Genomic DNA, 12,654 nt, shown 5'->3' with positions numbered 1-12,654 from the left:
GATGAGCAAACTATCATATTTTATTTATTTTTAAGTTTTATTTATTTTGAGAGAGAGAGAGAGCGCGCGCATAAGCGGGGAGGGGCGGGGGGGGGAGAAAGAGAGAGAGAGAGAGAGAGAGAGAGAGAGAGAGAGAGAGAACTAAGCAGGCTCCACACTGTCAGCGCAGAGCCCAATGCAGGGCTCGAACTCACAAACCGCGAGATTCGTGACCTGAACCGAAATCAGGAGTCTGAGGCTTAACTGACTTAGCCACTCGGCCTCCCCTAAAATATCACAATCTTCAATAAAGACGGGCTGCAGTCCTCACTGGCCTCCCCCTAATCCCAGCCCTGGGCAAGAACTCGTCCTTCACACACCACACCACCCCCAACCTCTTCCCAGTTCCGGTCAAGATCCTTGACAAAATTCCTGCAGTTTGTCCCCCTGGGGTGGCCCCAAGCTCCCAGAAAAAGGGGTGCACGCCATTTCCTGGAATGAGCAGGTGGTGCATCTTTCAGGGCTCTGCAGAACTAGGCAGAGGAGGGGAGGACATGTCATTGGCCAGAAAACCCTCCTGCGGGCCGGGCCAGGCCAGCACAGAGGAAAGGGAGCTGGTTAACCACTGAAACAGAGCTCTCTGTCCACGGGAATTCACCTTCTCTGTCCGTCATCTGCCCCCTTGCTTGGGGCTCCTGTCCCCCTTGCCCTGAACTATGTCTTCATCTTTCCAGTCATCTTTTAACACTCTTCGTAACCCATGGCTACCGAGTCCTGGAAATGTGGCTAATGCCTCTAGTGGAAATGATAATATTTTGGATATATTGGGTGAGATTTCAATTTTTTTAAAACACATTTTAAGTATTTTTTTTAATTTCTTTTTTAAATTTTTCTTTTAGTTTATCTTTGAGAGACAGAGAGCATGAGCAGGGGAGGGGCAGCAAGAGAGGGAGACAGAATCCGGAGCAGGCTCCAGGCTCGGAGCTGTCAGCACAGAACCCGACGCAGGGGCTCGAACCCATGAACCATGAGATCGTGATCTGAGCCGGAGTCGGACGCTTACCCGACTGAGCCACCCAGGCGCCCCTAAATTTTTTTTTTAATTAAACATTAGAAAAATGAATTTCACCTGTTTATTTTTACATTTGTAATGGTACTTCTGGAAAAATTTTGATTCCATACATGGTTCACGCTATATTTCTATTGGACGGAGCTGCTCTATAATTGACTTACCCATTCTGTTTGTTATTAATGGTCGGTCTCGCTCTGCTAGGACGTACGCCCCCTGAGGACAAGGCGTTTTTTGCCTGGCTTGTGCCCTGCTGTATTCCCAGTGCTTAGAATGTACATACACACAGTAGGTGCTCAATAAATATTTGTTGAGAGTGAATCGCTAGCTAAATTTCACTGCGCAAGGACCATGCATACTTAGCTCTGCGCTGAGCAGAGGCTTTAATAATGCATTCAATTCTTAGAACAACTCCGCCTAGTAGGTGCTGCTGTTCCCATCTGCAGGGGGGAAACGGGCTCAGAGGGGTTAAATGACTGGTTCAGAGTCCCCCAGAGCCAACAGCCCGCCTGCGCAGGATGAGGCTGGCAGTTGCCCCTTGGGAAAGTGGGACCCCGCCTTTCCTCCAGGGCTTCTCCTCCGATGCAGGTTGTTCTGGGGAGCGGGCAGCTCGCTGCGGGGGCGGGGCCGGATTCTCAAGTCCAAGCTGAAGGACAGGATGCGGTGTGCTGCCCCTTCATGGTCTCATGGTTTTCCTGGCCGCTATCCCCTGCCGGGAGGCCGCCTGCAGCTCCGCGTGGCGACCTTTCACCCAGGAGGAACCCGGAGGGCGGGGCCTGGATTCTTCGAACCACTTTTGAATTCTAACTGCTGTGTCCTGCGCAGCCTGGCGGCTGAGCCTGGGACTCTGAACTGAAGGTGGGTTTGGGGGGGGGGGGGGGGGGGGGGATGGGGTGGCAGAGCCTCCAGGGAGCTTCCGGTCCCAGTACCCACAGAGGCTGCTGTCCTGGGTCCCCTGAGTAGGGCTCCCTGGTGTGAATAAGAAGGGGAACGTCAGGAACCTGACCCTGCTTTTCCACAGGGACGAAGGAACAACGAGCAGAAAGGGCTGCCCTTCCCCACCATCGGGAGATAAAGCTAAATTGAGGAGCTGTTCGCCTTCTAGAGAATGACACAGGACGTACTTTGTCACTGACAGCACTCCGACCCCCACCCCTGGCTGGCCTCGGGCCACCTTAGCCTTTCTTGACGAGGTATGGGTCTCCTAGGGTTGCTTAAGATGACTTTTCGTAAAGCGCGCAATGCAGAGATCCCAAACTTTCTTGGTTTGAGGCACCCCCGGGGTCTCAGAAACTTTTTCAGGGCACCTCCTACTCCCACCCGTGCGAAACAAAACAAAACATCAAAACCAAAACCAAACCTAGCCGTTACGTTAAGTCAAGACAACCCTTTTTTAAAAAATTTTGTTTAATGTTTATTTATTGTGGAGAGAGAGAGGCAGAGCACAAGCAGGGAGGGGCAGAGAAAGAGGGAGACACCGAATCTGAAGCGGCTCCAGGCTCTGAGCTGTCAGCACAGAGCCTGATGTGGGGCTCGAACCCACCAACCGTGAGATCATGACCTGAGCCGAGGTCAGACGCTTAACTGACTGAGCCACCCAGGCGCCCCTAAGGTCAAAACAAGTCTTAAATCTGCATGTTCTAACAACTTGGTAGCCACTTGCAAAATACACAAAAGCTGAAAGAAAGAGTAATATTTTAGTTCCTTCCTGAATAATCCTAAATACACCCTAATGGAACGAGAGCTTGCTGGACTCTCAACAACTCAACCCTTGGAATTACATTGGTCATTACCATCCTAATTTCCTGCTCCACAGTAATTTTCGCATTATACTTGTTTTTTATCGAAACTGCCATCAACCCAGCTCTACCGAGTTGCAACATCATCCGAAGGAATGAAGCTCCGACATTGAAAATGCGAACTACCTAGAGCTAGCAGTTTTCAAGGTGTCCGGCAGGTGTCGCTGTGGACCTCTCAAAAAGCTTCTGAACTGGTCTGCGGTCCCCTGGGGCACCTGCGCGCAGTCTGAGACCTGCCCACCTAATAACGGAGCGACGTGGACACGGTAGGTACTCCGTACACTCAGCTCAGTAGCTGTGAGCTTTATCGCCATTCTGCCCCACTCGGTGAGCAGCGATTTGCAAGGCCAAAGTTCAGGGAAAGCATAAGGCTTCCCCCTTGGCCATCAGAGACAGCACAAGAGGGGTGCCCTTTCAGCCAATCTCCGCGCTCTCTTGGAAATCAGTTACCACCCCCATCTCAGGGTCCCCCTCTATTCAGACTCAGACTCTTCTTCCTCCCAGCCCCTCTACCCTTTAACCTTTATTGAACAGTGGCTGGCGTATGCAATGTTCGTCCGCTTTCTCCTTTAACACCTCAACAGCCTCAGGAGGTAGGGACGTCTATCCCATTTTACAGCTGAGGAAACCAGGGCTCTGGGAAGATATGTAACCTGTCCAGCTGGTGCATAGCAGAGCTAGGATTTGAATCCAAGTCCCCCGGATGCCAGAGTCCAAGCTCTAACCACTATTCCATGCTACCTTTTTTTTTTTTTTTTTTCTTTTGAGAGAGAGAGAGAAAGAGAGCATGTGCACTCACCAGAGCATGAGCCGGGGGAGGAGCAGAGAGAGAGGGGGACAGAGGATCCAAAGCAGGCTCCATGCTGGCAGCAGTGAGCCCAAAGAGGCGCTCGAACTCACAAACCCTGAGATCATGACCTGAGCCGAAGTCAGACACTCAACCGACCGAGCCACCCAGGTGCCCCGCTACCTCTTTTTTTTTGAGGCAGTTTGCTCTCACCAAACCCCTGTTACTGTTACTTTGGTGGTGGTGGTGGTTCTGGGCGATTCTGCCTCTCGGCCTTGACACTTTCGAGCTGGTTTTGCAGATGAAGAGACTAAGGTGCCAAGGAATAAAACAGTGGTCAAGAGCACGGACTCCACTCGTGGCTGCCTGGGTTTGAGCCTGGCTCTGCCACTTACCAGCTGTGTGACCTTGGGCCACTTGCTTATCATCTCTGTGCCTCGGTTTCCTCTTCGCTGACGTGGAGGTGAAAATACTATCTGCCCTGTGAGTTGGCAGGAAGATTAATGAGATAATACACGGGAGGCACTGTGACAGGCACGTTGTAAGCACACCCCCCACCGGAAGAGTGTTGTCACATGGTTATGAACACGAGTGCCCCCCTCCCCTTGGCCAGGCTTTCTCTTCTTTTGCAAAAGTTCTTCCCATACGAGGCCCTGTCGCCCATCCCCTTTGACTGCTAAGCCCTGATTCCGGCATTCAAGGCCGTCCTTCCTCAACTCCACCCTCTAACCAGCCACACTATCGGCCACTTCCGGAGCACGTCCGCAACTCTCACATCTACGCTCTTGCGCAAGCTGTTTCCTCTACCTGGACACCTCCACCTGTTAACCTGTCCTGAAGATCCTCCCGGGGCTCCTTCTGACCCCTTCTATTGCCATTAGCAACAGAAGCCTTCACTAGCCAGCCTTCCCTAACCTCCCTGGAGCAGGACCAGGATACCCCCCGGACTGAGGGTTAGAAATACAGGTTCCTGACTGCACCTTCAAAGGGTTTGATTTTTAGTAGATCCGGAGTGTGGCCCAAATACGTAAGCCCTTAAATAAATAAATAAACTTAAAAAAAAAAAAAAAAGACACCACACTTAAAATGAAGTGATTTGGTGTGTGTACGTGTGTCGGTGTAAACCACGGCGAGCGGTTATGGGAAGATGGCCTCCAAAGATGTATCTGCAGTCTAGATAGTGGGATTTCAGGTAATTTTTACTCTCTTGCTTATTCTTTTCTGTATGATTTGAATAGTTTAACATGAATATTTACTTTTTATATCAAAAAGAATGTTTTTGGGGGGCGCCTGGGTGGCTCCGTCGGTTAAGCGTCCAACTCTTGGTTTCAGCTCAGGTCATGATCTCACGGTTCGTGAGTTCAAGCCCCACGTCAGGCTCTGCACTGACAGCACAGAGCCTGCTTGGGATTCTGTCTCCCTCTCTCACTGCCCCTCCCCTGCTCTCTCTCTCTCTCTCTCTCAAAAACAAATAAACATTTTTAAAATAATAAATGTTTTAAAATTTCTTTTAATATTTATTCCTTTTTTTTTTTTTTTGAGAGCCAGAGCGTGAATGGGGGAGGGGCAGAGAGAGAGGGAGACACAGAATCCGAAGGAGGCTTCAGGCTCCGAGCTGTCAGCACAGAGCCCCACATGAGGCTTGAACTCAAGGACCTCGAGATCATGACCGGAGCTGAAATCGGACGCTTAACCGACTGAGCCACCCAGGTGCCCCAAAATAATAAAATTTTTTAAAAGTAATATCTACGCCCAACGTGTGGCTTGAACTCAGGACCTCCTGAGATCAAGAGTTGCTTGTTCTACCAACTGAGCCAACCAGACGCCCTAATATAAAGTTATTTTTATTTGATTGGTAACTCCTACCTACCCCCCCCCCCCAAAGAGCCAGGCTCCCCAGGCTATGGTGGCACCCAGGGTTTTGTTCCCCATCTCAGGTGTTCGGCTCTGGATCCCCACCTGGTGGCAAAGCCCACGGTATGTCTACTACTGGGCACCCAGAGCTCATACATTCTGATTCTACACTCCTGGGGTCTATACACAGCACATGCCCAGGCAGTACCCGTGGGATGGAGTCCAGTACGATTTCTGAACCCGTTTCCTAGGATTTTCTGAAGGTACCTTGTCAGTGAAACTAGATTGTAAGCTCTGCGAAAGCAGGAGAACCCTGACCTTTTTACCCCCCTTGCCCCTGCCCGGTTCTGATATGGGCACATAGGGGCCCTTCAGGGTAGAACCAAGAGGTGAGGCTGAAAAACACCAGTGGAAGAGGGGGTGTGGTGGGGGGGGCCTGCTCAGAGTGCCTTCGTCTGTTTCGATGTCATCCTCGTCATTGACAGCAGAGGGCGCTCTACTTCCACGCAGCAAAAATTGCCAAAAAAAAAAAAAAAAAAAAAAAATTCTATGAACTCCCCAGTCCCAGAGTAAAAGAGGTCCGGATTCCAAGGCCCCGCCCGCATTGTTCCTGAATCGGACTCTGGCAGAAATGACAGAGAATCTCTTCTCTGAACAAGACCTTGGGCCATTTTCTCGGGATCAAGCAAGTTGGAGAAGAAACTGCCTCACACAGCTGCCCGGGTGTCTCAGATGTGGCTTCTGCCCCCCTTAGGAGCAAAGTCGAAGCCCAGGGACACTTACTAGAATACAAAGACAGGAATCAGAGTAAGCAAATGAATACATTAGCCAGGACTTCGCTCGGCCGCCCCAGGGCGAGGCAACGGTGCTGGCCGCAGAGTAAACTGTTGCAAAGCTCTTCTATGTACCAGCTGCGTGGCTGAACAAGTTCCAGAAGCAGGTCCAGCCTCAATTTCCTTACCTGCAAAGTAGGGATGATGTGGGCCTCCCAGGGTGGGTGGGATAATTCAATAAGATAAATTCGGTGAACTAATCTATACGACAAGCAGGCGTTGACATGTTGGTTTTCCTCCCAGCAAAAATAGCTAATATGTACCATGTGCCAAGCCTCACGTTTAGTGCTTTACTTTATCGGCTCCTTCAACCCTCACAATAACCCTGTGAAATAGGTTGTATTATTCTCCCCCTTTCACAGATGAGGAGACAGGCCCAGAGAGGTTAAGCAACTTGCCCAAGGTCTCCCAGCTAGAAGTGACAGCTGAAATTGGGGTCCAGGAAGCCTGGCTCTGGGCCCCAGGATGAAATGGCCTCAGGGTGACGAAACTACCGTGTCCTTCGGGAGCCACGAACATTGGCCCTTGGCTTCTTTGGAGAAGAGTCGACCAATCAGCTGAGCAAGTCCAAAGAGCAGCTGAGGGGTGGAAAGCAGGTGCAGGCGAGAGTCCTCGCCCTACAAGTTTTCCCAGATTGGCCCCCATGCGCCTGAATTCGGGGGACCAGGAAGTGCCGATGCCCCGGCATCGCTGATGGACAAATGTCAATTAGTCACAGCCTCAGTACAGGACATGGGCAATTCCAGAAAGCCGTAGCTTCTGGACTCCACCCACTGAAAACGGAGCCCCTGTGAGGAGAAGGGACATGAAGGAACTGCTCCATCAAACTCAAGCAGGTGTCCCCGGGGTCTGGCATTGGAGTCACATCCATTCACATGCCTCGGTGGGCCTCACGCTTCGCGAGTCATTGATGACCCAGGACAAATAAACCAAAAGCCTGTGATTCTGATTCTGGGTGGATGGAGACAAAGGAGCCTGGGAACACTGGTTGTTTCTGGGGGTGGGGGGGGGGGGAAACCCAAGGACTGGAGGATAAGGTGGGATGAAGTCTTCTCTTCTGTGCTGTTTCCTTTTTACGGCACCTTGGCAGGATCCAGCTGGCATTCTCAAATTAGATGATGAGACTGTCCGTAAAGGGGCTCTTTACCAAAGTGGGAGATGTAGAAAAACCCGAGGGACGGAGTACCTGGGTGGGGGCTGGGGCTGGGGCCGGTCGGCAGCCTGGACACGTGAGGGGTGGGAATGGCCTTCGGTGCTTTGGAAAGGGCTGTCCTGAGAGGCCGGAACCAGGTGACTCCAAGCCAGGAGGTGGGAGGGCAGTAAATACCTCCACCTCCACTCCAGTGTGGTCTCCCCACCTGCCCCAGGGTCTCCCCACCTGTCCCAGGCCACCACCAGGGACAGGAAGACTCCCCGGGACACAGAGCAGAGTGGAGACCGGAGATCACCGCTGCAGGGCAGACCAGACCACCACACAATGGAGGTGACTGTGATTTTTAAAAAATTTTTTTAATGTTTATTTATTTTTGAGAGAGAGAGACAGAGCACGAGTTGCGTAGGAGCAGAGAGAGAGGGAGACACAGAATCGGAAGCAGGCTCCAGGCTCTGAGCGGTCAGCACAGAGCCCGACGTGGGGCTCGAACTCACAAGCCGTTGAGATCGTGACCTGAGCTGAAGTCGGATGCTCCACCGACCGAGCCACCCAGGCGCCCCGAGGTGACTGTGATTTTGATGATGTAAGAAAAATATATTTGGTCCTCGTCCCTGGATTCTGGCAGAGCCCCTAAATCCTTGTAAAATGGAGTGATGGGGTGATAGGAATATCTTCTGTTACAATCTTTGACCTTAGTCCCGGGTTCCAGACTTCAGACCTTCCAAGATCTTTGGAATCTCCAGAGTGACAAAACTGTCTTTTTGTATGTTAAGGAGATGACTGATGGCTGGGGGGGAGCGGGGGGGGGGGGGGAGTGGAGAGGGAGGAGGGGCACTATGGGGGCTCACCACCAGAAAGACCAACTCAGGATTAGAGGATTGGAAATTTCAGCCCCACCTTCCTCACCCCCACCCCTGACCTCTGAGGAGGGACGAGGGGCTGCCCACTGAGCTAATCCTCAAAGGCCAATGATTCAACCACCCATACCCACATAACGAAACCTCCATTAAAACCCTAAACGAGAGAGCGTTGGGAGAGCTTGGCGGGTTGGTGAACATATCCATGCACCACAAGGGTGGTGCCCCCCAACTCCATGGGGACAGAAGCTTCTGTACTTGGGACCATTTCAAATCCCGCCCTATGTGCCTCTTCCTCCTGCTGCTTACCTGCATCGTTTATAATATCCTTTCCAATAAACCAGTGATAGTGAGTAAAATGTTTCCCTGAATCCTATGAGCCGTTACAACAGAATACTGAGCCTAAGGACAGGGTCCTGGGAGCTTCTGATTTGAGGCCAAGCCGGACAGAAGCGTGGGTACCCTGGGAACCCAGTACCTGTGACTGGCGTCCGAGGTGGGGGCAGTATGGCGGGACTGAGCCCTTAGTCTATGGGCTCTGCACCAACCCTGGGTAGTTAGCGTCAGAACCGAATTAAAGGCTGAGACTCCTAGAGTCTCACACAGTACATCTACTACCTACAGTTCACTGAACAAAATGCAGTCACGTGGCCACACCTAGATGTAAGAGTAGCAGGGATAGGCCTTTAGACAAGATCAGGATCCTGTTACTAAGGAGAAATGGAAACAAAGCATATTGGGTGCGTAACTAGCTACAAATGATAACAATAACACCTCCATGTATTCCGCGCTTACTATGTGCCAGACACAGTGCCACTCGATTCGTAAGTGTGGCCTGGTCAAACCAGATTGACCTCTGCCCCTTCCGTAGCCAGGGAAACACACACACACACACACACACACACACAGAGGAGCCATTTGGGCATGGCCCCTTAACTGTGAGCAGCTGATGTGAGAAGTCTTTGTAATGTGACCCCAAGCAGGGAGGGGGAATGTTCCCTTAGCATAATAAGGTCAGGGTTACTGGTTCTCCTGAAATGGAATCAAAATGCTGTGACTTGGGGAAATATTAATTTCCAAGCAGAAGACTGGGGGGGGGAATGTTTTCAGAAGGAAATTAATCTCTGTGGTTTGAGATAGGTTTGATTGTAAATACACTGAGAGAAGACTGGCCGCCCCTCTCTGGCATGGAAACCCCCGTCGCTCCAGCCGACCCCATCCTCCCCGCGCTCCTGCCCCCAGAGGAGTCAACAGATGGTGAGACCAAAGTCCCTCTGTTCCCCTCTGCGAGTCAGCAGAAACTCCGAGAAGAAAGGCTTTTGATAGTCAGCAGACTCCCAGAACTGCGCACTTAGCAATTTACAAAAAGGGGCTTCGGTGGGGACTCTGACACCTTTACAGAAATGGGTGATGGCCAGAGTGGCAGGAGGAGGGGAGGGCGGGAGCTGTGCAAAGGTAGGAGACAGAAGTAGGCGGGCGGGGAGGAAGGGAACATCACAGGGCTGCCATTTTGCACAACTCCAGGGTCACGCCCCCCACAGAGAAGAGAGGCCAGCGCCGGTTCTAAAGGCCCATTGAAAGGAGATTACTCGGGACCCTCCAGGCAGGTTGGCGGGAGAAGGAGCTGGGAGAGATGATGGCTGACACAGAGCCCATCCTCTGGGGAGTGGAAGCTATCCCAAGATTTGGGGGGCCTGAGGATCGGCGATGGAGGCAAAACCCCAGGAGGCTTGATCCTGGGTAGGGAGCGGCCGGTCTGAACCAAGACACCTGCACCAAAGCTTGGCACAGGGTCTTGCCAGCCTTGGCGGGGGGGGGGTTCCACAGGCTTGAACGGAGGGCGTATTAGTGTAACCAGTGTAGACCAAAGGCCAGAAGGCCCCTCTCAACCAAAAATCCCGCAACCTTTTGTACCAGACTGAAAAGAGGAAGCCGAGTTATGACCCAGCGTGAAACGCCGTCCTCTGAACACAGACAAGTCTTGGGTCAGGAATAATTGGAAAATTTCAGAAAAATAAAGTGTTGTTCCCTAGCATCTGTGGTGGAAATTCATACCTGCCCCAAATTGCAAGGAAAGGAGGTGTTATTTTAGGTGGATGGCCAGACCCTTCTGCAATGAGTTGGCAAAACTCAAGGAGAGGGACACAATCTTCCACAAGACCACCCTCATCTCACACCGGCTGCAAGTTTGGGGGTCCCCAGGCCACCCTCACTTTTGCCCTTTTTATATTTCAGGAATGAACAGGGAAATGGAAAAAAAAAAATGAAAAGGCCAAGGCTGATCAAAAGTGTAGTTCTGGAAACAAGGGAAGCAAAGTTAAAGCTATAAAGGATGATTTTTAGCCTGGATTAAAATTCTCCAGGGCGCCTGGGTGGCTCAGTCAAGTTAAGCGTCTGGCTCTTGATTTCAGCTCAGGTCATGATCTCGGGTCATGATCTCTTTTTTTTTTTTTTAATTTTTTTTTCAACGTTTATTCATTTTTGGGACAGAGAGAGACAGAGCATGAACGGGGGAGGGGCAGAGAGAGAGGGAGACACAGAATCAGAAACAGGCTCCAGGCTCTGAGCCATCAGCCCAGAGCCTGACGCGGGGCTCGAACTCCCGGACCGCGAGATCGTGACCTGGCTGAAGTCGGACGCTTAACCGACTGCGCCACCCAGGCGCCCCTCGGGTCATGATCTCTTGATCGTGAGATCAAGCCCGAGTCTGGCTCCGTGTGGAGCGTGGAACCTGCTTGGGATTATAAATAAATTAAACAAACAAACCTCAAATCAAATCAAATCAAATCAGTTCTCCATCTTCTCCCCAGAAAACTTATCCATCCACAGCCTTCCCCAGGGCAGCTAAGGACAACTCCATGGCAACATTAGGACCTCAGGTTCTCGCCATGTTCCTTCTCAGCCGTCCATAGCACGAGACTCCCTGATTGGCGATTCCCCTCATGGTCACAAAGTGGCTGCCACCACTCACTGAGGCATGTTGGCCTAGAGGGGGAAGAAGCAGAAGGAAGAGCTGTTTACACCGTTTTGGTTAGGCCAGCTCTGAATCAATTGAGGGCGAAAGGAGAAAGAATTACCACAATTGACTTAGGCCAGTGGTTCACAAAATGCAGGTAAGGACCAGCGGCATCTGCATCCGCTTCACCTGAGAACCTGTTAGAAATGCAAATCTTCCAGCCAACCCAGGGAGCCAGCGTTTCCTAAGCCCTGCAGGGGATTCTGAAGCAGGCTCAAACTGGAGAACCACTGCCTTAAGGTCTTCACCACCATACTCAAGGTCCAGGCGTGTGGGTGGCTTCGGAGGAAGGTAGGTGAGGCGGCATGAGGTCAGGGAGAGGGAAAGAAAGCCCTCGTCAGTGGGACTGCAAGTCACGCTGTGGGTAATAAGATGACAAGGACAATATGGACTCAGGAGTCCCCATCTGCGATAAAGATCAGTAAGACCGGAGTCTCTTCTGTTATGACCCCCAAAGGAAAGGGATCAACCCAATGGACAGAGCAAGCATCTACACGTGCATTAGGCCATTGGATCTCACAGCTGTCCTTTATTTATTTATTTATAAATTAAAGAAAAAATTTTGGTTTTTTCTTAAAAATTTTTTTTTTTAATTTTTAAAAATGTTTGTCATTTATTTTTGAGGGAGAGAGAGACAGAGCAGGAGCAGGGGTGAAGCAGAGAGAGAGAGGGAGACACAGAATCTGAAACAGGCTCCAGGCTCCGAGCTGTCAGCACAGAGTCTGATGCGGGGCTCGAACCCACGAACCGTGAGATCATGACCTGAGCCGAAGTCGGACGCTTAACTGAGTCACCCAGGCGTCCCTGAGTTTATTTGTTTTGAGAGAGAGAGAGCTTGCATAAGCAAGTGGGGGAGGGGCAGAGAGAGAGGGAGAGACAGAGAATCCCAAACAGCTCTGTGCTGATGTGGGGTTCAAACCCACGAACCGCGAGATCATGCCCTGAGCCGAAGGAGAACGCTTAACAGACTGAGCCACGCAAGTGCCCCTCAGCTGTCCTTTAAAAGAGACGTTATGGGGGCGCCTGGGTGGCTCAGTCGGTTAAGCCTCCGACTTCAGCCAGGTCACGATCTCGCGGTCCGGGAGTTCGAGCCCCGCGTCGGGCTCTGGGCTGATGGGTCAGAGCCTGGAGCCTGTTTCCGATTCTGTGTCTCCCTCTCTCTCTGCCCCTCCCCCGTTCATGCTCTGTCTCTCTCTGTCCCAAAAATAAATAAACGTTGAAAAAAAAATTTTTTTTAAAGAGACGTTATGAAATGCTCATTTTAGCCATGATGAAACTGAGGTTCAGGAAAGTCAAGGTTGCACAGC

General features: G+C 51.3%; 1 protein-coding gene across 8 annotated transcripts in view; it reads left to right on the top strand.

Moving 5' to 3' along the window:
• CD3H12orf43 (chromosome D3 C12orf43 homolog) overlaps nucleotides 1-7,264 on the top strand; it is a 40,399-nt gene extending 33,135 nt beyond the window's left edge. For 7 of the 8 annotated variants that reach the window (XR_006293896.1, XR_006293892.1, XR_006293889.1 and 4 more), the window contains 3 exons: nucleotides 2,070-2,241; nucleotides 2,913-3,113; nucleotides 3,936-4,715. The gene's annotated coding sequence lies outside the window, so the exon portion shown is untranslated. Of the gene's footprint in view, nucleotides 1-2,069; nucleotides 2,242-2,912; nucleotides 3,114-3,935; nucleotides 4,716-6,683 lie in introns of those variants that run through there. The other variant, XR_006293893.1, reaches the window with a different exon arrangement.
• The last annotated feature ends 5,390 nt before the right edge of the window (nucleotides 7,265-12,654 follow it).

The sequence above is a fragment of the Prionailurus bengalensis genome, chromosome D3 (assembly GCF_016509475.1).
Source record: "Prionailurus bengalensis isolate Pbe53 chromosome D3, Fcat_Pben_1.1_paternal_pri, whole genome shotgun sequence".
In the NCBI taxonomy this organism is placed as follows: Eukaryota; Metazoa; Chordata; class Mammalia; order Carnivora; family Felidae; genus Prionailurus; species Prionailurus bengalensis.
The sequence above is the reverse complement of the archived record's forward strand: the minus strand, read 5'-3'. Positions and strand labels throughout refer to the sequence as shown.